Source organism: Chrysemys picta, chromosome 6 (genome assembly GCF_011386835.1).
Source record: "Chrysemys picta bellii isolate R12L10 chromosome 6, ASM1138683v2, whole genome shotgun sequence".
Classification (NCBI taxonomy): Eukaryota; Metazoa; Chordata; order Testudines; family Emydidae; genus Chrysemys; species Chrysemys picta.
Genome location: NC_088796.1, coordinates 97,959,354 through 97,981,069, shown reverse-complemented (window position 1 = coordinate 97,981,069; position 21,716 = coordinate 97,959,354). Strand labels below are relative to the sequence as shown.

Genomic DNA, 21,716 nt, shown 5'->3' with positions numbered 1-21,716 from the left:
CGTTGTCTCTAGTACCTCTCCCTCCCTAAATTTTAGCCCTTCTGGAACTCTGACAAACTTTGATGAATTTCTCATATAAAATGTACCCCTATTTGCATGAAATGGATTCTCCCAACTATGCTGCTCTTCACGGCAAACCCATGCCCTTCTTCCATGGAAGCATTTACATAGCTTGCTGCTTTTACAGTCTGTGTTCCTTGAATGATGACCTGCCATATTTAGTTAAAAGACAAAAGAACACAAAACACATGCTGAATGTTCTAAATGGAAAGGGTACGAGGGACATTTGGTACACAGTTTCTTTACAATTTACTGCATTTTTTTCTGTTCATGTTCCCTAAAGTCATAGATCACAAGCTTTCACTACTCAAAATGCAGTCACCTTAGATTCTAAATATATATTATAATTGTGATGTCCCAAGTGTTATGGAACTCTCTTTAGCGCACAGGACTGGCTTCTTTGGTTCAGGGAAGTAACATGCAATATGATTTTAAAACATTTTTAAAAATGCTGATATTCTAAAACTAAGTTTAAAATCAATGATTTGCTGGATTCCCACTGAAGTTTATCAGAACAGTTAGTGGAATCTTTTCTTTTTACTGAATAAGTGCAGGTTACCTTTAAGAGTCTCAAGAAAATATTACATTCTTTTCCCCATGGAAAGATTTTTGCTTAGCTTTATCAACATGTTGCTTTCACACAAATACTTCAGGTTCAGTGCTTGGGCTGAGGTTCAGTCCAGTTTTTATTTGTTTTCTGAACTGGTTCACTTAGCCCACTTAAAATTACCCTAATTAAAAGCAGTTTTTTTAACTCTGACTACAGGTGTGCTCCATGCTGGCAAATCCTTGAAAATCAGCAAAGATAAAAGGGATGAAGAATGATGTAGTATACATTATTGTTTCTGTATACATTACTGCTTTCCTCCTCCTCTTCCCTCCTCCCATTCCAAAAGCATTGTTGAGTTTGAGATGTAACCAAGATTTTAAAATGAAGATGCATTCTGTGAAACCAGGAGCCACCAGAGCAAGAAACAACAGAGAGTCCTATGGCACATTTAAGACTAACAGATGTATTGGAGCATAAGCTTTCGTGGGTGAATGCCCACTTTGTCTCTGTAGCTTTTTACAGATTCAGACTAACACAGCTACCCCTCTGATACAGAGCAAGAAAGTCCTGCTGAATAATATACAAACATATGTATTGTTTTCAGCCTGCCAACTGTCTTGCTTGACCTGCATATCTTTTCCTTTTGTTTCTAAAGTTATATTTCACTTCTACTTGCTTCACAAGGGTGATATCCCTTAACAGGTAAAAGCTTAATGGCAGAAGCATGTCTGAAAGGTATGCTGACTATTGCTAACAATTCACAGAACAGACTGCTGTGTAGAGGTGTAGTCATATTCTAAAGAGGCCTTCTTTGATCAGAGAGCAGAAAATTGCACACCACTGAACTAGAGAATTTGACATGCCATCAAGATTAACATTAAGGTTGGAAAGGTGGATGGTTGGAAATGGTAACTAACAAAACTATAGTTGTTTATTCATCAGTCTCTCAGTGCAGAATTGAGTTGGGTGAATACTGTAAAAAGATATTCCCAACAATTTTGTTCCAGAATAAAACAACCCAACAGTAACCTCCTCGCATTTGCTTCTACAGTATCTGAAGTACTTTTTATTCTTTCCCCCCATATGAGTAAACTTTTGTACAAATGAATGCTGGCAGAAAGAGAGTCATATCTATGTTGTTATGTGTTTGCATGAGTACTCACAACAACACACTGTGCGTGCAGGCATTTTGGAAAGCTTTTTATGTGCTTGCGAGTAATCGAGTCAGGAAGCCCAAACACTAGTATGTGAATTAGATGGCTGCAATCACCAGTGTGAATAGTGAACGCTCAAAGCAACAGGCATAATGAAAAGTTTGGGAACAGTTGATACTGCAGGCTGAAATATAGTTACACCAATTATTTGGGTAATAACTCCAAATAACAAATAAATATTTCAAAATTAGAGCCTGTTAATGAATAATTAGAAATAAAGGACAGAAACTAAACTTGTCAATATAAACAGTTTGCTGTGAACAGTTCACCTAACCCTAGTGGTGATCAAAGTTTAATCCAGTGCAAATATCTCAAAGGTCCTTGAGTTTTTGTATTTAAATTCTTCTCAACCGTTCACATTCGACTGTCCTAGCCCCCTGTGCTCTCATCCACTGTAAGGTGTACAGGAGAGCAAATAAAAGTAAAATGGAGCAGAAAAGCCCCCAAAGCAGCAGAAGACAGGGATTGAGCAAAGCCACCTAGCACACTCCTTCTGCCAAGAAGTTCACAGAAGCTGTCCAGATACAAAGATGGTCTTGTAATGAAAGTATTAAACTGGGACTCAGGCAACTTGGATTCAATTCCGAGCTCTGCCAGGGTGTGCGATCTTGGGGTAGTAATACTTTCCTTCCTCATGGGGGCACTGTGAAGGTAAATTTTATTAATGTCTGTGAGGTGCTCAGATACTAAGGTGATGCATTCCATTCCTAGATAGACAGAATTAGGTAAATAGAGCACTGCCCAGAGATCCAGAGCTGCCAATCATGTCCAGCTAGCCAGTAAGGACAATCCCACCATGTTTCCGTCAAAAATATCTGTCTCTGCAGTGAGGTAATCAGTCATTTCATAAACTCCGCTTCTCACACAACTGGACTCTGACTTTTCAGTCTTATATAGCAATGAGTGTTCTTCAATTTGATCTTAATAGTCTCAGTTATTTTGGTCGATTGTTTCAGATTTTGAACAAATGTTGAGCTTTCTTTTTACATTCTTCTCCAGAGTAGAACAAGTTCTCCTTGATTAAAAAGAAAACAGTAGATGATGGAAGGAGGCTGAAGCCAAAATCCCACCATTTCTGCCAATGCTACTTAGCAGATCAATAAGGGGGAAAATCTGTATTTCGACTGCTCTGCTATTCCAGAAGAAAAAACTTCACGGCCATTCCACATTAGGTGTGCGCACGCCGCGTGCACGAACGTCGGAAACTTTTCCCTTAGTGGTACCTGTCGGGCCGGCGAGGCCCCCCGAGTGGCGCCACTGCGCTGTGCATATATACCCCTGCTGGCTCGACCCCCTCCAGTTCCTTCTTGCCGGCGACTCCGACAGAGGGGTAGGAGGGCGGGTGGTGGAATGGACGTGAACAACACATCTCGAAAGACTACAGTTACGAGAAGGTAGGTAACCGTTTTTTCTTCTTCGAGTGCTTGTTCATGTCCATTCCACATTAGGTGAATCACAGGCTTACCTTTGGAAGAGGGTAGGAGTCACGGAACAATCGATTGGAGGACCGCCCTGCCAACCGCTGCTTCCTCCTGAGCCTGCTGGTTGACCGCGTAGTGGGTCGTGAAGGTATGCACCGATGACCAGGTGGCTGCCCTGCAGATCTCCTGGATCAGGACCTGTGCCAGGAAAGCCGCTGAAGCTGCTTGCACCCTGGTTGAGTGGGACGTGACCTCCGGGGCCAGAACACCTGCGAGGTCATAACACGCCCGAATGCAATCCGTAATCCACGATGAGATTTGCTGCGCCGTCACCGGGAGGCCTCTCATCCTCTCAGCCATGGCCACGAACAGCTGCATGGATTTATGAAAGGGCTTGGTGCGCTCCAAGTAGAACGCCAACGCTTGACAGACATCCAGGGTGTGCAGGATGCGGTGACTCGGGTCCGCATGGGGTTTGGGAAAAAACACCGGCAGACAAATGTCCTGGCTGAGATGGAATTGTGAGACCACCTTTGGAAGGAACTTGGGGTGTGGGCGGAGCTGCACCTTGTCTTTATGAAACACTGTATATGGTGGCTCCAAGGTGAGTGCACCTAAGAGCCTCGCACAGTAACTCAGAGATTCTATAGTGACAACTGAATTCTGGTAAGAATTTCCTGGTGAGTAGCTGAACCTACATCCAACATTTCAAGATTTTTGGTTTCTAAAGCAAGCATCAGCAATGTGGCACCTAAAGTTACGTGCTAGATAACTTGTAACAGTACTTGAAAAGGAAAAAAGGATAATTCTTGCTATTAATTCTGCCCAAGTGGTGTCTGGGATGGATTTAGAACCTGCAGGAATCTACTTCCTCAGATAAAGAAAACATCTTTTAAGAGCTTGTCTGTTGTTCTATAACGTTAGCTCAATGTCAAATAAATAAATGAAGATATTGGAAAAATTGCATAGGATCTACTTGCTCTTCGGATTTCAATAAAAGAGGAAAAGAAAAAAAAAGTGGCAGAGAATGCTTTTAAAAATATGAGGGGGGGAAGGGGGAGAACCACAAAGTAAAAAACAAAAATCCAGAAAATCAGATTTCATTTTATTCCTTTTCTGACTCTTTGTTCATTTAGGAAGATGAGCTGCTGGATTCAGACATTGGCGCTTGATTCAGGACACACTGTTTCCCCTTGATTATTTCCAGATAATAAGAATAAAAAACTAAAGATGACTCTCTGAATTTAGAAAAACAGAGCAAGAGGAAGTTAGAAGCTTATCTGGTAAATATTTCCAGTTATGTAAAACAAAATAAATAGCTATTCCAAACATTCCAGTCCTGGGACTTGCAATGGAAGTGTAACAGGAATAAATGAAGCAGCTTAACTGCTTCCATGCAGTGTTACATATCTGATGATACAGTATCTGATTGGACATGCTGTACTGGAGTTGAAATTGCAGGAAGCAGCAAAGGGAATTAATAGACAATACATTAAATTTTACAAATATCAGAAGGACAAGTCAGCCTACATATAAATTGCTAAATGTTGTGTTATAGTGGGGAAAGAACAGCCTCTATCTGCTCAGAGTATGACATCAAGGAGTATTACTAGGCATCTTGAAGAGATTCCCCTTAGGTCCCAGATAACAACAATCCGGGAGATCAGAGAAGGGGAATTATACCCAGATCTATACTTCTCAGTCTGCTGGACTTAATAGCTTCATATATTAGTTATATTATGAATAATACTGTGTGTGAGTCAACTTTTATTGACAAAGTGCAAATCAGCAGAGGAAAGTAAACCGAAGGAAACAAGTTATAGTCACTACCATGTTCAGTAGGAACCAGCAACGCAGTACAAGGATCATTGCTGTATAGCCCACCAAGAGCTATTATATACACGCAAGACTCCAAAGATAGGGAGAGGATGCATTTCAGGGAAATGGTCAAGAGCCAAAAATTGATGGGCATCCATTTTCTGGAGCTGAGCACTTGATCACTGTTAGTACTCTATTGATACTCATGGGAACAACATGTTCTGATAATATAGAGCAGTGCCATAATAGTGTCCTATAGACAAAGGGGAAAGAAGCAGCATCACTTTGTGACTAGAGGCTATGACACTCTCTGAGTGGAAGAGACAGTATATGCTTTTCTTCCAAGTAATTCACCTAAAGATCAGTCTCCCAATTCAGAATGGTAGGGGTTTTGCACTCACTGTTCCCAAGCATAGATGACAATGTAAGAAGCAAGGCAGTGGAGAATCTGGCCCTGATTTTCCAAGCAGTCGGGCTGAATAAGGCAACATAGTACCATAGTAATGAAGTCCACATCCATCAGCTTTCCATTGAATAATATGCATTATGTGAGTCCAAAGAATTGGAATTCATGCTTCCAAGGAAACTGCAAAACCATCCTGTGTATTTAGTAGCTATCATATTTTTTGTCAATTGTTTACAACAATGGGTTTGCAAAGTTGAAGCCTGATTATTATTTCTGTTTAAGGCAAATTATAGCTAAAACATTTTTTTCTTAGTAGGGGCCAATCCTGCTCCAATCTAAGACACTGGGAATTTTGTCAGAGTTAGATGTTTGCTTTTAAAATCCCACTATCTGCAATGCCCATCTGCATTTTTAGATGACTAAATGCCTTTAAAAATCTGACCCTTGTTGTCTCTTCTTCAGTGCAATTAACTGAGCAGTTATAATTTAAAAACATGGTTAACTCTAAACATATATAAAACACATACAAATGTAAGTGTTTTCCAAGGGAAAAATATTCTAAGGGAAAAATATAAGATGAACAAGTACTTCTGGAGTAATATATATATATATACACACAATACCAAGAATATGAAATAAGTTAACTAAAAATGTAGCAAATAATTTTAGTCCCAATTATATGTATATATATAAAATGCTTGCCAACATCTTGTACACCACATTTTAGCTCAGTGTGAGTTTTTAAATCAAAAGGCTGTATGTACACGCCTTTTCTGGAAAAAAAATGATGGTAGAAGAGAGGGAACAAATTAATAAAAAAAGCTGCGAAGTCTCTCTTTCTTTATTACTTTTTATATGAGTTAGATAGCAAGCTCCTTAGGGGAGGAAATGTATTATTGATTCTTAGCTCACTTACACTAGTGCAAAACAGGAGTAACTACAACAAACTTAATGGAGATAAACTGGTGTCCCAGTCAGATCAGACGCAAACCCAATTCACAATGCCATGCACATCTAGAATGCTACACACAAATATTTGATAATAGTAATTCTTCCCTGACATCCCGCTGTTCCAGAGAAATAGTAGAAGCAGGGAGTGTGGCTTGAACAACTGGAGGCTGGGACTCCGTGAGAACCTGTGGTCTCAACTTCTTGGCTCCTCAGCCATACAAGCAGAGGCTATCCACAAGCAGAGAGATTCTGGATAGAATGAGGGTCATAGGATATTGAGGATGAGCTTTAAACAGCATTAAGTAATCCTATCATTTTTGCTTATGGCTTCTTATAAATATGGCTTCTTAACCACCCTTTTTGTGTGTAGCCCAGTGAAGCCATGGCAGATCGACAGTGGAAGGGAAATCCTTGTGTTGCTACATTTTCCCCTTCCCCCATCTAAATCTACAGGGACAAGGGAGTTTTGCTTCACTCCATGACACACAGCAGAGGCCCAAATTCTAACCCTCTGAATGGGGTTTAAATTGGAAAATGCTGACATTAGCTACTCTGTTAAACAACTTAATGAGGGAGGGAGACAGACCAAGATTTGTGCAAAATTTACACAGCAAAGATCATTGTGATGATTGTGTAAAAGCAGCCAATCTAAGTAATTTCTCATTCTTGAATCTTTATAGCTGAAGAGAAGAATGGAATTAGTTCTCTCCAGTTTGCAATAAAAAGCACAGACCATTAATATAACCCTTGAAATTAGTTCCTGCTACATTTTGATGTCCTAGCATTTAATGGTTATGCAATAACACCTCTACTGAAGCTCAAACTCCTGGGTAGATAAAGAAAGCTATGAGTTCCACCTGAACAAATCATGAAGAAGCTCAATGTAGTATAGGTCTGAGTCACAGAAGCACCATTTTTTGACACAAAGATATAGATGCTGTGAGCAACAGACAGAAGCAACCATCAATGTATAAATATATACAATACACACAAATGTAAATGTTTTCCCATATTTTCTTATAAGGGAAAATATAGGAGGAACAAGAACTTCTGGAGTAATATATATATTTATTTATTTATTACCTCAGATACCTCTGGTTGAAATCCATTCTGCATACATAAAGCCCTAGTAATCGAGCTCTGTGAAGGTGGAACAGTTGGGGAGGTAAAATCCTCCCCGCCCGCCAACCAGGGGCAAGATGCATGGTTGCTGCTATTGTAAAAATAATACCCACTGCCTCTCTGCATAATTATATTGGGTGCTGGGGACAATGTGTCCACATAAACATAGATCTGTGGTCCTGCCTCAGGCTTAGTCCCCACTGTGGCATTCTGTGTTGGGCTATGGAAAGCTGGTGAACTTTTTACATGTTGCTCTGCACCACACTAAAATTCATCCCATGTGCATTTCAATATACAAGTCAGTATCAATGCAAAACTATGACAAGTGTATTAACCCAAGTTCATTCCTCCAAGGGAAGAGAAGAAGGGAGCTTTTTGGAGTGTAATAGGCCACTTCCAGGAGCAATTCTAGATGTTGGTGAGAATCTTCAGAATCCTGTTTCAGGATCATCCATTTACAGACTGATCACAGCACATTAAAAATGAATTAATCTGCCACCAAATAATGCCTATTTGGGTATAAGTTCTTGGAGCTCAAGACTGTCTCTCGGAACATTCTATGTGATGCATTGCTTGTGGGGAGTCAGGGTTGGCTCCTTCCCTCCAGTTTCAATTGGTGTTACTTAGGGCTAGTCTACACTACCCACCCGGATTGGCAGGTAGAAATCGATCTCTCGGTGATCGATTTATCGCGTCTCATCTAGATGGATAAAACAATCCCTGAATCGACGCGTGTACTCCCACCTCGTCAGGAGGAGTAAGCGCCGTCGACGGGGGAGCCGCAGTGGTCGATTTGCCGCCATCCTCACAGCGGGGTAAGTTGAATAGGATACGTCGAATTCAGTTACGCTATTTGCGTAGCTAAATTTGCGTATCTTAAATCGATCCCTCCCACTAGTGTAGACTTAGCCTTATAGTCTTAAACAGGAGATATGCCCTTTGGGAATTAATAAAACAGGTTTGACATGACGCACTAAAGGAAAAGTTACAATCTCACACCAATGCAACCCAGTCTATTCAAGTGAGCTGCAGTTCACTCTGGGCTACACATGTAAAGTGATCAACTTTTGGAGCAACTTTGGATAATGGGTTCGGTGTCCACAGCCCCTGCTATTCATTCTTTTGTCAATACAGCAGCACTTCACAAGAATCCTATAACATCTGAGCTGCTGGTCCTTCTACTGCTACCAGGGAAATTTGAAAGGCTCTGTTGTCTGTATGTGCAAATGCGCACAAGACAAATACTGAATACATCTGCAGAGGAAAACTGGCTCTGAAAAAGCTCTCACTCCCCTTCAGCAGCCACTGTCCTCTTCCTCAAAATCTGCATTAATGCAGTACTCAAGCATTAACCTGTGAAATGACCCTTCCTCGCTCCTGACAAGAGCTGGCTGGTTGTTGACAGGCCACAATTTACCAGATGATAATCTTCTCAGCAGCTTTCCCACTTCTTCTTCTCTTTTTTCCACATTTCCTGTCTACCCCCAAGTGCCTTTCACACTCACTGTCCATGCAAACATGTTCCATATTACACAGAGGCTATCAGATTGTAATTTCCATCGTCAATGTGCCAGACAGCATTCCGTTAAAAAAAAGAAAAGGTGTTATACTCTGGGAAGGGGAGATGGAAAGGTACACATCTATCTCAACAGGAAACATCAGCAGAGGGACAGACATGATGTTTTGATGTGTTTTTAAATGTGCTACCTAATTGATATCAGCCTCTTAAGCCTGGTCTACTCACAATGTTCCACTGGTTTAAATTAACTAAAGGTATGAAGTTAAACCTATGTATTAGTTTAACCAGCACCACTTTGTGTATGGACACTCATATCATTTTAAATGTAGCTTGTGCCAGTTTAGTTTGCCCCTGTAAATTTACCAGTACTCTATAACCTTTTAAAAACTGATTTAAGATGCAGCTGCTTACATACAATGCAATACATTGGAGAATTAAGACCATTCAATTTAAACAATGGAGTTGCACCATTGTGAAAGGAGAATCTAATGCTATGGATGACCAAGAAACACAGGAAATTACAAAATACTGTAGAAAATGAATTATAGGCAGAACGTATACCAATACCTAAAGTTAAGATTGCCTGATACTTTCTATTGTAAGTTCCTGTTTTCAGTTGCTTTTAAATTTGCCAAACTTAACCACTCACACTAAAATGTCCATATTTGTTCTCTGCCTCAGGCAGAATTTTATTTTGAAAGTTTCAGCATGAAAATGGTTCAGTGTTTCTGAGAATGAGATTAGGGGGAAAGTTTTTCCAATATAAAATAATTTTTCCAATCATTTTTTGACAAACTTCCATGCTTCAATACTTTGGAGCAGAAAATTGGAAATTTGGCAGGGTAAAAGTCCTTGGGCCATAGGTGCCTTTTGCTGTCACCATGAAAATCTGCCCAGATTTGGCTAAATCATATGTCTCTGAAAAGTGTAATTTGCATATGCCCTGTAGAACTTCTTAGAGAACTGTTGCTGAAATTTCCAAACCTTCTATCTGCAATGAACATGCTCCAGCCCAGCAGAGCTCATTAGAACCACCTACATAGTAGGCACAGGCTACAACTTCGGATAGCAGGGACACAGCATCAGTAGCATCAGCAGCTTCCCTTCTAGTGTAGCAAAAGGAGTGTTTGGTTAAGGGCCAGGAGTCTGCTTTTCCACTGACATGTGGAAAAGCAGTGGAAAATTGCTTTTCTGTTCATTTCACAGCCCTTATTACTTAAAATGTATATCATTAGGGTAACAGGTAGAAAAGTATTAATTCCTCCCATTTTACACATGGGATAATTGAGAGGTTACACAAGTTACTTCTAGCAAAGCTGAGAATAACACTCATTTCTCCAAGATGACAACCAAAGGCTCATCTAGTTAGCAACACTGACATTCAGAAATAATGTCAATTTTATGTGCTTGTCTCTGCTGCCTATAAACACTAGTCCAATTTCCTCTCCAGAGCCAGGAATAGAACTGCTGATGCCCACTTCCCAACATTCCTCTGAAGACTAGAAAATAGCATGTAAACCACTGACCAAGTATGTGTTGTGTCCTCCTCTAGTGGCCGGCCCACATAGATGAGATCAGCCACTGCTATCAGTTACTCCTTTATTTCGAGTAAGGAGGCGCGAAGAGGTCTGGGCTGTGGATGTAAAGCCTCTGCATTCCAACCTTGCTGATGACCCATAATGGAGCCAATACAGTTCCATATGATGGATTTCTTTCTTTTTGTCATGTTTATCTTTATGGCTAGCAGCATGAATAGTGATGTTTCTGGAGGTCACCAAGCTGCCATGGTGATAAGTACTCTTTTAAAAAATAACACATTTCTCTGAAGCTTGTATACCTACAGTTGTTACATTTAACCCCTAAGATTGTGATGATTTTAAGAAGTTAGCAAATAAAATGTGTCTTTTTTTTTCTCTTCAATTTGTTTCCTTCATGCATTTGACTGCACTCTGTCTAGAGAGTTTCACTCTTCCTTCCATTAGGGCCTGTCTGCATGGAGAAATTGATCAGAACAGCTATTTCAGAATAGCTCCCCAGAGGACTCTCCATTCTGGAATAGTGTCCACATGGGGAGGAATAACTATTGCAGAATAGTTTATTCCACAATAGCTATTCTGGTTAATTTCCCCATAAAGACAAGCTCTAAGGCCCCAGTCCTTCAAACATCTATGCACATAAAGTGTCTCAATGAAGCCAATAGGACTGCTCACACGCGTCAGTAAGTGTTTATATGATCATGCCTATAGTCCATGTCTCCTTTTGCTAAAGTCTTGAAGAGACCATTATGAACATCAACAGCACAACAGAAAAATCCTTATAAAATATATTAAAGGGATTAAACAAACAAGGGCCTACTATTTAAAAAGAACAAGGAGTACTTGTGGCACCTTAGAGACAAACAAATTTATTTGGGCATAAGCTTTTGTGCGCTAAAACCCACTTCATCAGATGCATGGAGTGGAAAATACAGTAGGAAGATATATATATATACGAAGAACATGAAAAGGCATTGCCATACCAACTCTAACGAGACAAATCAATTAAAGTGGGCTATTATCTACTGTATTTTCTACTCCATGCATCTGATGAAGTGGGTTTTAGCCCATGAAAGCTTATGCCCAAATAAATTTGTTAGTCTCTAAGGTGCCACAAGTACTCCTCGTTCTTTTTGCTGATACAGACTAACACGGCTACCACTCTGAAATATTATTTAAAAATGATCTCTCTCAGACACTAGACTTTTTAAGATTAGTAATGTACTAAAAAGTTCACAGTGTCCCTTTAATAAAAGAAATGAATGTGGGAGGAAAAGAGACTATAATCTGAGTGTGCCGAAAGAGCCATGATGGAATTCCCATGCTCCATAAACAGCCCAAATCTTGTTGTGTAATACTTTCTCCAATCCCCAAGCCTCACTTCGAATTTTATTGTCCCTTGTCATCTTAATTTTATGGTGCTGGCTCCTCCTCATTGTGAATAAACTTCCAGTGACATTCTAACTTCCTCTCCTCCTTTCCCACTTCCTCCTCTGGTGCATTACAATATATCATCAATCGCTATTGATTGTGATTCAGACTTCTCATCCAGACTGACAGAGAAATTATGCAGCCAATGACATCTCAAGTGCCAGAGCAAGCAATTCCCCTTCTTCCAAAACCTCCACACTAGAGCCTTATCATTTCTGTATAGCAGGGAGAAAACAAAACACATAAAAATAACTCATCAAATGGATAGAGCTGGTTGTACTAAAAACACAAAGACAAAAATATAAAATCAAGCATGACAGAAAAAGCTCCTAAAAATTACAGGAAGGCAAGCTGGAATTCTCATTCCCAATCATCCTCAGGCAGCAAAGGATACCCATCCATTGCTAAAGAAAAGGTTGGGGGAAAAGCTTTTGGAAAGGCGAGATTTTTCCCTTGAAAGGGGCACCTCCTCCCTCTTTTCTCTCTGTTCTTCTGTGAGGCAAATGACTGAAATATACAAGAACACTGCTCTGAGGAAGCAGGGAGAGGTGAGGAAAAGCAGAGGAACAGCAAAGTGATGTGTTGGTGGGTCACTTGGCTAACAGCCTGCTATTTTATCCAGGTTGCAGACCTTATTTGGATATGTGGTGATTATTTCAATCCCAGAACAACAGTTAAGAAAGGAATAGGGTATTTTGAAACCGTGGTGTCCTGGCCAAATTCCAGCATAGGCAACTACATTCTGCCTACTTTAATTCCCACTGCAATCAACTGGCTATGGTATTGTGTTCTGTCCTAAATTCTATGTGATGCTGCTGTGCACTATTAAACAGACAGTTTTCTCTCTAGAGCTGGTTGCATTTCAAGTTAGGTGAATCCCTCTCAAAATAGAGCTAAACCCTACCCTTCTTTGTGTTGATGCAATAAGGCATCAATCCGGCACAACTACATTTTCTAAGGGAGTTTTAACATGGACTTCAGAGGGTGCTGGATTACGCCTCTGCTAGAAAAAAGGGTTTGGGGAGCGTCTTCCCCAGACTGAACTAGTATGGCAGGATAACTCTCAAAAGATCTATAAACTGGGTACCCCACATGGCCTGAATGAGGCATGGTGTGCTGGATTGTACATGGCCAGGTACCCTATGCTTATGCTGTTATGTACAGTACATGGTAAGTGGGGTAGTAAACTTAAGTCAAAGAAGCAATGAGGTATACCCCACCATTTGTTTCCCTTCACAGCCTGTCCTGTGCTTTCTAATATCAGACCTGCTGCTAGCAACTTTCCCAGCCTGCCACAATTCCAAAGAGCTGGGGAAGTACATAACTCTTAGTTTGTATTTCAGTTTAAGTTTGTTCAACCACATTTTATCATTTGGGAGAGAAAGGAATCCCCTAAAGATTTGCCCTTAAAGTATTTTACAAAAACATTCCATGGCTAATGAAACCCTAAGTCATTAGTTTAGAGTTATGGAACTCCACTTTTGGTTAGCAGCTTATAGTTTAGTCATCAGCTTTTGACTGTTACTGTGTGGGTGCTCTATCCAACTTGTAGTTAAAGGTTATTTTTAATGGTATAGTAAGAGGAAATCAATAGTATATCCGGATATGTGTGCTTTAGCTGCACAACACAAATAGAAGATTCAGTGGGCCAGATTTTCCACTCTATTAGACAGGTTTCAGAGTGGTAGCCGTGTTATATGTATCAGCAAAAAGAACGAGGAGTACTTGTGGCACCTTAGAGACTAACAAATTTATTTAAGCATAAGCTTTCGTGGGCTAAAACCCACTTCATCGGATGCATGCAGTGCAAAATACAATGGGAAGATATATATATACAGAGAACATGAAAAATGGGTGTTGCCATAATCAGTTAAGGTGGGCTATTGTCAGCAGGAGAAAAAAAACTTTTGTAGTGATAACCAGGATGGCCCATTTTCCAACAATTGACAAGAAGGTATGAGTAACAGTGGGGGAATAGTTCTACTTTGTGTAATGACCCATCCACTCCCAGTTTTTATTCAAGCCTAATTTAATGTTGTCTAGTTTGCAAATTAATTCCAATTTAGCAGTTTCTCGTTGGAGTCTCTCTTTGAAGTTTTTTTGTTGTAGTATTGCCACTTTTAGGTCTGTAATTGAGTGACCTGTGAGATTGAAGTGTTCTCCGACTAGTTTTTGAATGTTATAATTCTTGACGTCTGATTTGTGTCCATTTATTCTTTTGCATAGAGACTGTCCGGTTTGGCCAATGTACATGGCAGAGGGGCATTGCTGGCACATGATGGCATATATCACATTGGTAGATGTGCAGATGAACAAGCCTCTGATAGTGTGGCTGATGTGATTAGGTCCTATGATGGTGTTCCCTGAATAGATAAGTGGACAGAATTGGCAACAGGCTTTGTTGCAAGGATAGGTTCCTGGGTTAGTGATTTTGTTGTGTGGTGTGTAGTTGCTGGTGAGTATTTGCTTCAGGTTGGGGGGTTATCTGTAAGCAAGGACTGGCCTGTCTCACTGTGAGAGTGAGGTATCGTCCTTCAGGATAGGTTGTAGATCCTTGATGATGCGCTGGAGAGGTTTTAGTTGGGGGCTGAAGGTGACGGCTAGTGGCGTTCTGTTACTTTCTTTGTTGGGCCTGTCCTGTTGCAGGTGACTTCTGGGTACTCTTCTGGCTTTGTCAATCTGTTTCTTCACTTCAGCAGGTGAGTATTGTAGTTTTCAGAATGCTTGATAGAGATCTTGTAGGTGTTTGTCTCTGTCTGAGGGATTGGAGCAAATGCGGTTGTATCTTAGAGCTTGGTTGTAGACAATGGATGAAAGCTGGAGGCATGTAGGTAACTATAGCAGTCAGTAGGTTTCTGGTATAGGGTGGTGTTTATGTGACCATTGCTTATTAGCACTGTAGTGTCTTGTGCGGACTGGTCCAGGCTGAGGTTGATGGTGGGATGGAAATTGTTGAAATCATGGTGGAATTCCTCAAGGGCTTCTTTTCCAGGGGTTCAGATGATGAAGATGTCATCAATGTTGCGCAAGTAGAGTAGGGACATTAGGGGACGAGAGCTGAGAAAGCATTGTTCTAAGTCAGCCATAAAAATGTTGGCATACTGTGGAACCATGCGGGCACCCACAGCAGTGCCGCTGACTTGAAGGTATACATTGTCCCCAAATGTGAAATAGTTGTGGGTGAGGACAAAGTCACAAAGTTCAGCCACCAGGTTTGCCGTGATGGTATCGGGGATGCTATTCCTGATGGCTTGCAGTCCATCTTTGTGTGGAATGCTGGTGTAGAGGGCTTCTACATCCATAGTGGCCAGGATGGTGTTTTCTGGAAGATCACCAATGGATTGTAGTTTCCTCAGGAAGTCAGTGGTGTCTCGAAGATAGCAAGGAGTGCTGGTAGCATAGGGCTTGAGGAGAGAGTCTACATAGCCAGACAATCCTGCTGTCAGGGTGCCAATGCCTGAGATGATGGGGTGTCCAGGATTTCCAGGTTTATGGATCTTGGGTAGCAGATAGAATACATCTGGTTGAGGTTCTAGGGGTGTGTCTGTGCAGATTTGTTCTCGTGCTTTTTCAGGGAGTTTCTTGAGCAGATGGTGTAGTTGCTTTTGGTAACCCTCAGTAGGATCAGAGGGTAATGACTTGTAGAATGTGGCGTTAGAGAGCTGCCTAGCATCCTCTCATTCATATTCCGACCTATTTATGATGACGACAGCACCTCCTTTGTCAGCCTTTTTGATTATGATGTCAGAGTTATTTCTGAGGCTGTGGAATTACACAGGCACAAAACAGGTGCAATAGAATCATAATCACTCTCTTTAGCTTCCTCTAAGATAAGGTCTGCTATATTCTTACTCAAGTTCCTACCCAACTGTCCTGTTAAACCAGGACTATCACACTGTTATATAAAACAAAAATAGTCTTATTGCAGATGTGGTCTGCCCCAACTTAAATGAATAGCTATAAAACACAGATAAGTTTTGGGATAGAAAACCCATTCCTTCCAGAAAAAAAAATCTGTCTTCCTTAAATAAGAGGTCTTTACCACAAACCCAGGTCAATACAAGGGTTCATCTTCCCGCTAATATATTGTTGCACCATGGACCAGCTGGGACTTAGAATCTGAAGGGATGTTCTGACTCATCATCATCAATAATTCATATATCAGAAAGAGAAGTAGTGGCACAGAACTTCAGAATAGTATTTTATCGGTGAGTCCACTTTTTGGGTAGCTTAAATAATTAGAACGATGGAGACAGCTTTTATTAAACTTTCTTGGGTAAATACAGGACAAGTGAAGCAAGAGACTATGTTTTAACACGGTCTGAAAGGAAAGGCTGCTGCTCCTCACGCATCTATTATTTAAGTGAGTTATACTGCTCAGTAACCAACACCAAGGTATTGAAAGGGATTTCTCCCCCCGCCCACCCCCACACTTCTGCAAACAAATGGAAATTTATTTTCTTTTCACTCTTTTTTTCCTCCCCCTCTGGAAATCTGTTAACCTCAATGACTTTTCAAATCAATGTATTCCTTTCGATTTTAGAAACAGAACCATTCAAACTAACTCTGAACTTTGGAGAGGATTATGTAGTGTAGAAAACAGACCCTTTAGACATAGGTTCAACCCTGTTTTAGAACAGAAAGTCAAATTTCTCTAATGGCCATATACTAGCAATGCACCACACAGTCTGATGTGATTATTAGTAGTCATGCTTTGTGTTTCTATAGGATGTTCCTTCCAAGGATCTCAAAACTCTACAAACATTAATTAAGCCCCTCAACCCTCCTGTAAGGCATACAAAGATTATGTAAGGATTACCGCTGAAATGCAGCCATCTAATGAATAGACACAACAGCTGGGTAACGGTGCACAGCAACTCCACATAATTGTTTAGGGCAGGTAGTGAGGAAGAATGCTCTTGAAATGAAATTGCAAGGGGAATCTAGTTAAACATAACATGATTATGCAAGCTGGACTTTAGACAAGGTTTAGTTCCTTTACTCTTGCAAACAGTACAATGGATCTTTAATTACAACAAATGGTCAGATCATTGATTTAATATCTAATCAGAAAGATGACATCATCTCCAGAGTAATGGTGTCTCTTACCACTCTCATGGGGAACTAGATCAGTATTAACTCTGAGGTTAGCTGCTAAATCACCAATACTGCTCCTTGTAAAATATACTTCTTCTATGGAGATCTAGCCATATATTGCCTGAAGCTGCTTAGTTACTGCTAAAAATCACAGCACAAAATGAGCTTATCAGCTATAGGCCCATCAGAGAGGCCCAAGACTAGATAGTAGCAGTGTTGTAAATCAGGATTGGGCTGCAGTGGAAAAGCTTTCATAGCACTTGGCTGCCTGCTAACAGGTTTGCTAATATTTTTTGGGCCCCTCACTTTCATAAACAAGAAATCCAGACATAAATTTACAGGACAACAACAACAAAATCTGCAGTTTCCTAATAGTACCTCACAGCCGTCAACTAAACTTGCAGAGAAACTGCATGAGATGCTGAGTACCTAAACTCACATTGACTTCAGCTGGAACTGATGAAACTCTGCGCCACTGTAGGTTTGGTCTCCATGTGTCTACTAGTACACATACCGTCAATTAGTTTTCCTTTCTAAATTGTTATGTTGTCTTAAAGGGGACATGTTTGGTGTTACCAAAGCTCAATTTTGTCTTGCACTGAGAAGGGCATTTTCTTAGGACTGATTTTTGGAGCGAGCAATCAAACAAATTCAAATTCTCTGTGTTAGATTGCATTAAGTTCTTCAGGGTTCCATATCTGAATAATGACACCATAAAGTCAATAGACCCTTTTATTCCACTGAAGTCACTTTACTGGCCATCCAGGATGCATTAGAAGCTATTCTGCCTGTCCGATATCTAATATACATTCTGATTAAATGACTTAAAACATAGATTCTGTTGTCCACTACAAAACAACTTCCATAAACTGGCAGAAAACGAATTGCCTTTTGGCATTTTATTGGGAAAATGTGTTAATTTGACAAAGGAAGAAAAATGGCAATGATTTGGAATGGGTATATTGGTCTTCTGCTGGAAAAAACATTCTCATTATTTTGGACCAAGTAGAAGCAAAAAAACTCACTGTGACTTATTAACTCTCTCCCCACCTTTGCAACTGCATATAAAGCTGTGTAGATACTATGAACTGTAGCTATTAGAAAGCCAAAACAATTTTTTTTACCTTTTATGATTTTAGACTAGCAAAGATTCCCGATTTAGAGCATTTTTATATCATGACTCTTACAGTCAATATGCAAACACATTCTTGTAAAAATTACAAATTCATTCATTTAAAAAAGTATATATACAGGGTTATTAAAATAAAATGTGTTAATTGAATTAAATATAAAGCTGCAAAATTTTGAACTGTATTCCAATAGAGCAACTATATATCTCCCAATCAGAAATTATGGGCCTGATTTTCTTCTTTCTTATATGGAGCAGATCAGAAGTCCTGCTTTTTAAAAAGATAGGTTACTAAGATCTGAAATATCAAAGGAAAATCTCAGCCTGAAACAGAGAAATGCCTTTTTTTGTGTGTGGTCCAAAATGAAAACTTGTTTTAATGTTGCTAACGTTTGTTTTCGTTTCTTTAATTTCTGAGTTTACCCAATGGTATGGGGCTGTAACCCAGTAAGTCTGTTTGCATTCTATCCAGTGAGTTCTGATGGCTAAGTGACACAGTTGTTTTAAAATGATGTTTACGGGTGACAGCTAAATAACAGACATAGAATGAAGCAGCAGCACTCAGCATTAAATCAAAACAAGATGACTTGCATAGCAAGAATGACTTCATCCACAGCTGACTGCTGTCTTTAGCTGTGCAAAGAGAAGTTATAGTATAGGCCCATACCATTTACAAGCTTCACAATTCTCTGCCAAGTTGTAGAGACCAAAGTAAACTTCTGGCAGGACTCCTACATACCATAGTAGTTAAAGACACTATCATCCCACTCTGGTTTTGACTAAAAAGTTCAAGAGATTGATTTAAGGTTTTTTTTCCTTCCCCCCACATTCTCTACACTTACTTGAGAACTTTATTTTTATACATAATTTCAAAATACGTCATTCAAGTTTATCTACTGTCTTTTCACAAACCCCAATTTACGCTTGCTCATAATTTTATATTCCTAATAAGCCTCATTACTGATTAAAAGAGAAAAGTTAGCAAACAGTACCAGTACCCTGAAGTTTCCCAGCTGTGTCCTAGCAAAGCTCCACTAAGACACCTGCTTAGTTTTGCAGCATTTCTTTTTATTTCTTCTTATAACTCCACCCCCATAATTATATTGCTTTATAAAATAAATTCGCTTAGCCTGCTGATGTGTACTTGTATGTCCCACTATCCTTTTTAATTGGAACATTATAATGCACTGTTGCGTGTTGGAGCAGTGTTAGAGCAGGAACTGAGAGTCAGGAGATTTGGGTTCTATATGTACTTCTATTTATGATCGTGGGCCAGTCGCTAAGACCTACATTTTCAAAAGTGACCACTGATTTTGGGAGCCTCCATTTTTGTGGGACCAATTTGAGACACCTGGCACCTGATTATCAGCTGTATTGAGCAACCAGAATCCCAGCTGAAAGTCAGTGGGGTATTTAAAGGTATTTAGGCACCTAAAGATAGATACCTAGTGGGATTTTCAAAAATGCATAGGTGCCTAACAGCCACTGGGAACGGGGCACCAACACACTTTTGAAAATCCCACTAGGTGCCTATCTGCATTTTTAGGTACCTAAATAGCTTTAAAAATCTGGCCCTGAGTACTAAGGGTACTCAGCACCTCTGAAAATCAAGCCAGAGATTCCTGATGTTGGGAACCCAAACTTTACAGACACTTCTTACAATTTAGGCCTTGACCTTTCAGTACCTGAATTTTTCATCACTAAAATGAGGATGATAATAGGCCTCTGTGTACAGCACTTTAAGAATCTCAACTGAAAAGTGCTACAGTACATTTCAAAAGAGCAAGCCTCTTTGCAGTCTATTTTGCTTCTTCTTTTTTTCTGTTTTATTTATCAAATGTCCTAGAAGCATCTCCTAACAGATTCAATTTGATCATTAGCATTTTTCTTGTTGACACGTGGTCTGTGATCTTGGGTTTGCTGCTTGCTTCACCAAGTTAGCATAGCAGCAAGTTTTGTATAGCTTGTTCCTGATGAGTCTTTTTGTTTAACATTACAATAAACCACATCTGCAGGATATTTACAGATTTCAAAGCAATATGGCTTTATTGGCAATTACTATCTAATTGCACTACTGTTTTAGAAGATTTTTCTAGTAAAGAAAAGACAGACATTATTCAGTAAAGTGAGCATCAGTATGAAAAAAGGATAAGAAATGTGCCTATGGTATAGAATGGTATAGGGAGAAGAAAATAGCTCATGCATCTACTTGTGTCTAGAAAATAATGTTTGGAGCATGTAAACAACAGCAAACGAGAGAACCTGAATTAGAACATATGCCCACAAAAAATAGTTAATAATAATCATTTATTAGATATGCTATTCTAATCAATTTCAATATAATAGATTTCTGTGTGAAATGAATTTTCCAGTCATTTACAACCTCCTATATCACTGTTTTAATACCAAATCCCTTATTAGTTCTCATCCAGATCTTACTATATCTTTATAAAAAAACATAATGTATATATTATATATAGATCTTAAATAACACAGCTAGTAAGCTTTAAGCGGTACATTCATGCTATGAGAAAATATTGTAGCAGATGATCTTGTATGCATTCATTTTCAATTGTTTTTCCATACATTTTCTTGAAATTTTTACAAAATATTTGTTTGAAGAAGCGTTTCTTCCCAAACCCAGAGGGGCTGGGGGCATTGAGGAGACAACAGACGAGTGGGCAAATCCCAAGCACAGCGCTCAGCTTGATTAGCCAAACTGGGCACTTAGCAGAATCCGCCTACCCTTGCCATGTAAGTTATTGCCACCTAAAGACTGGAAGAGACACTGCAGCTCCTTGTGTCATTCCCTTCTAGAGGCTAGGAAGATCCAAGTGGCCCAGCAGCACCACTTCCCTTGCCATCAGTATCTCAGACATACTACACGAGGAGTCCCTGAAGGCAGAGCTCTCTGCTGCACAAACCCTGCACAGCCCACCACCATTTTGCCGCAGGAGCAGGATTTGTCCATTGAAGTTAATGGATGTTTCGCCACTGACTCTAATGGGAGCAAGATCAGATCCTTCTGGAGCGAACCCTCTGACCATAATGGTTGCAGCATTGACTGGTTTTAGACAAAAACTAATCAAGGATGGCTTCTGTAACATGAGCACTGTAGGGCTCGGGGGGTGGGGGTGGGGAGAAGAATAGCCTAAAACTCTGGAGTGGTGAGAAGGAAAAGGCTTCCTCCCTTATAGCTTCTCTAATGCAAATCTATCTTGCAGGCAAGTAACATTACAATAATTTCCATGTATATATAATGTAGGAACAATCCTGCAGTGGCAGGGAGACTAGATAACTGCTTCTAATGTCTATGATTCTATAAAAGGATTATACTTCCCTGTGTGAAGCACCATGTTTAACAGATAAATGACTGTCTGCCAGGAGCCCCAGTGATAGTGCTGGGCCCTTCCAGGTGCCCCAGGAATAGTACCAAGAGCCTCTCAGAGAGATTCTTGGACCA

The 21,716-nt window shown here is 40.0% G+C and overlaps 1 protein-coding gene across 4 annotated transcripts in view; it reads right to left on the bottom strand.

Annotated features, from left to right (window-relative positions):
• The window catches only part of PCSK5 (proprotein convertase subtilisin/kexin type 5), a 296,986-nt gene that overhangs the window by 171,780 nt on the left and 103,490 nt on the right, over window positions 1-21,716 (bottom strand). The window lies entirely within an intron of this gene.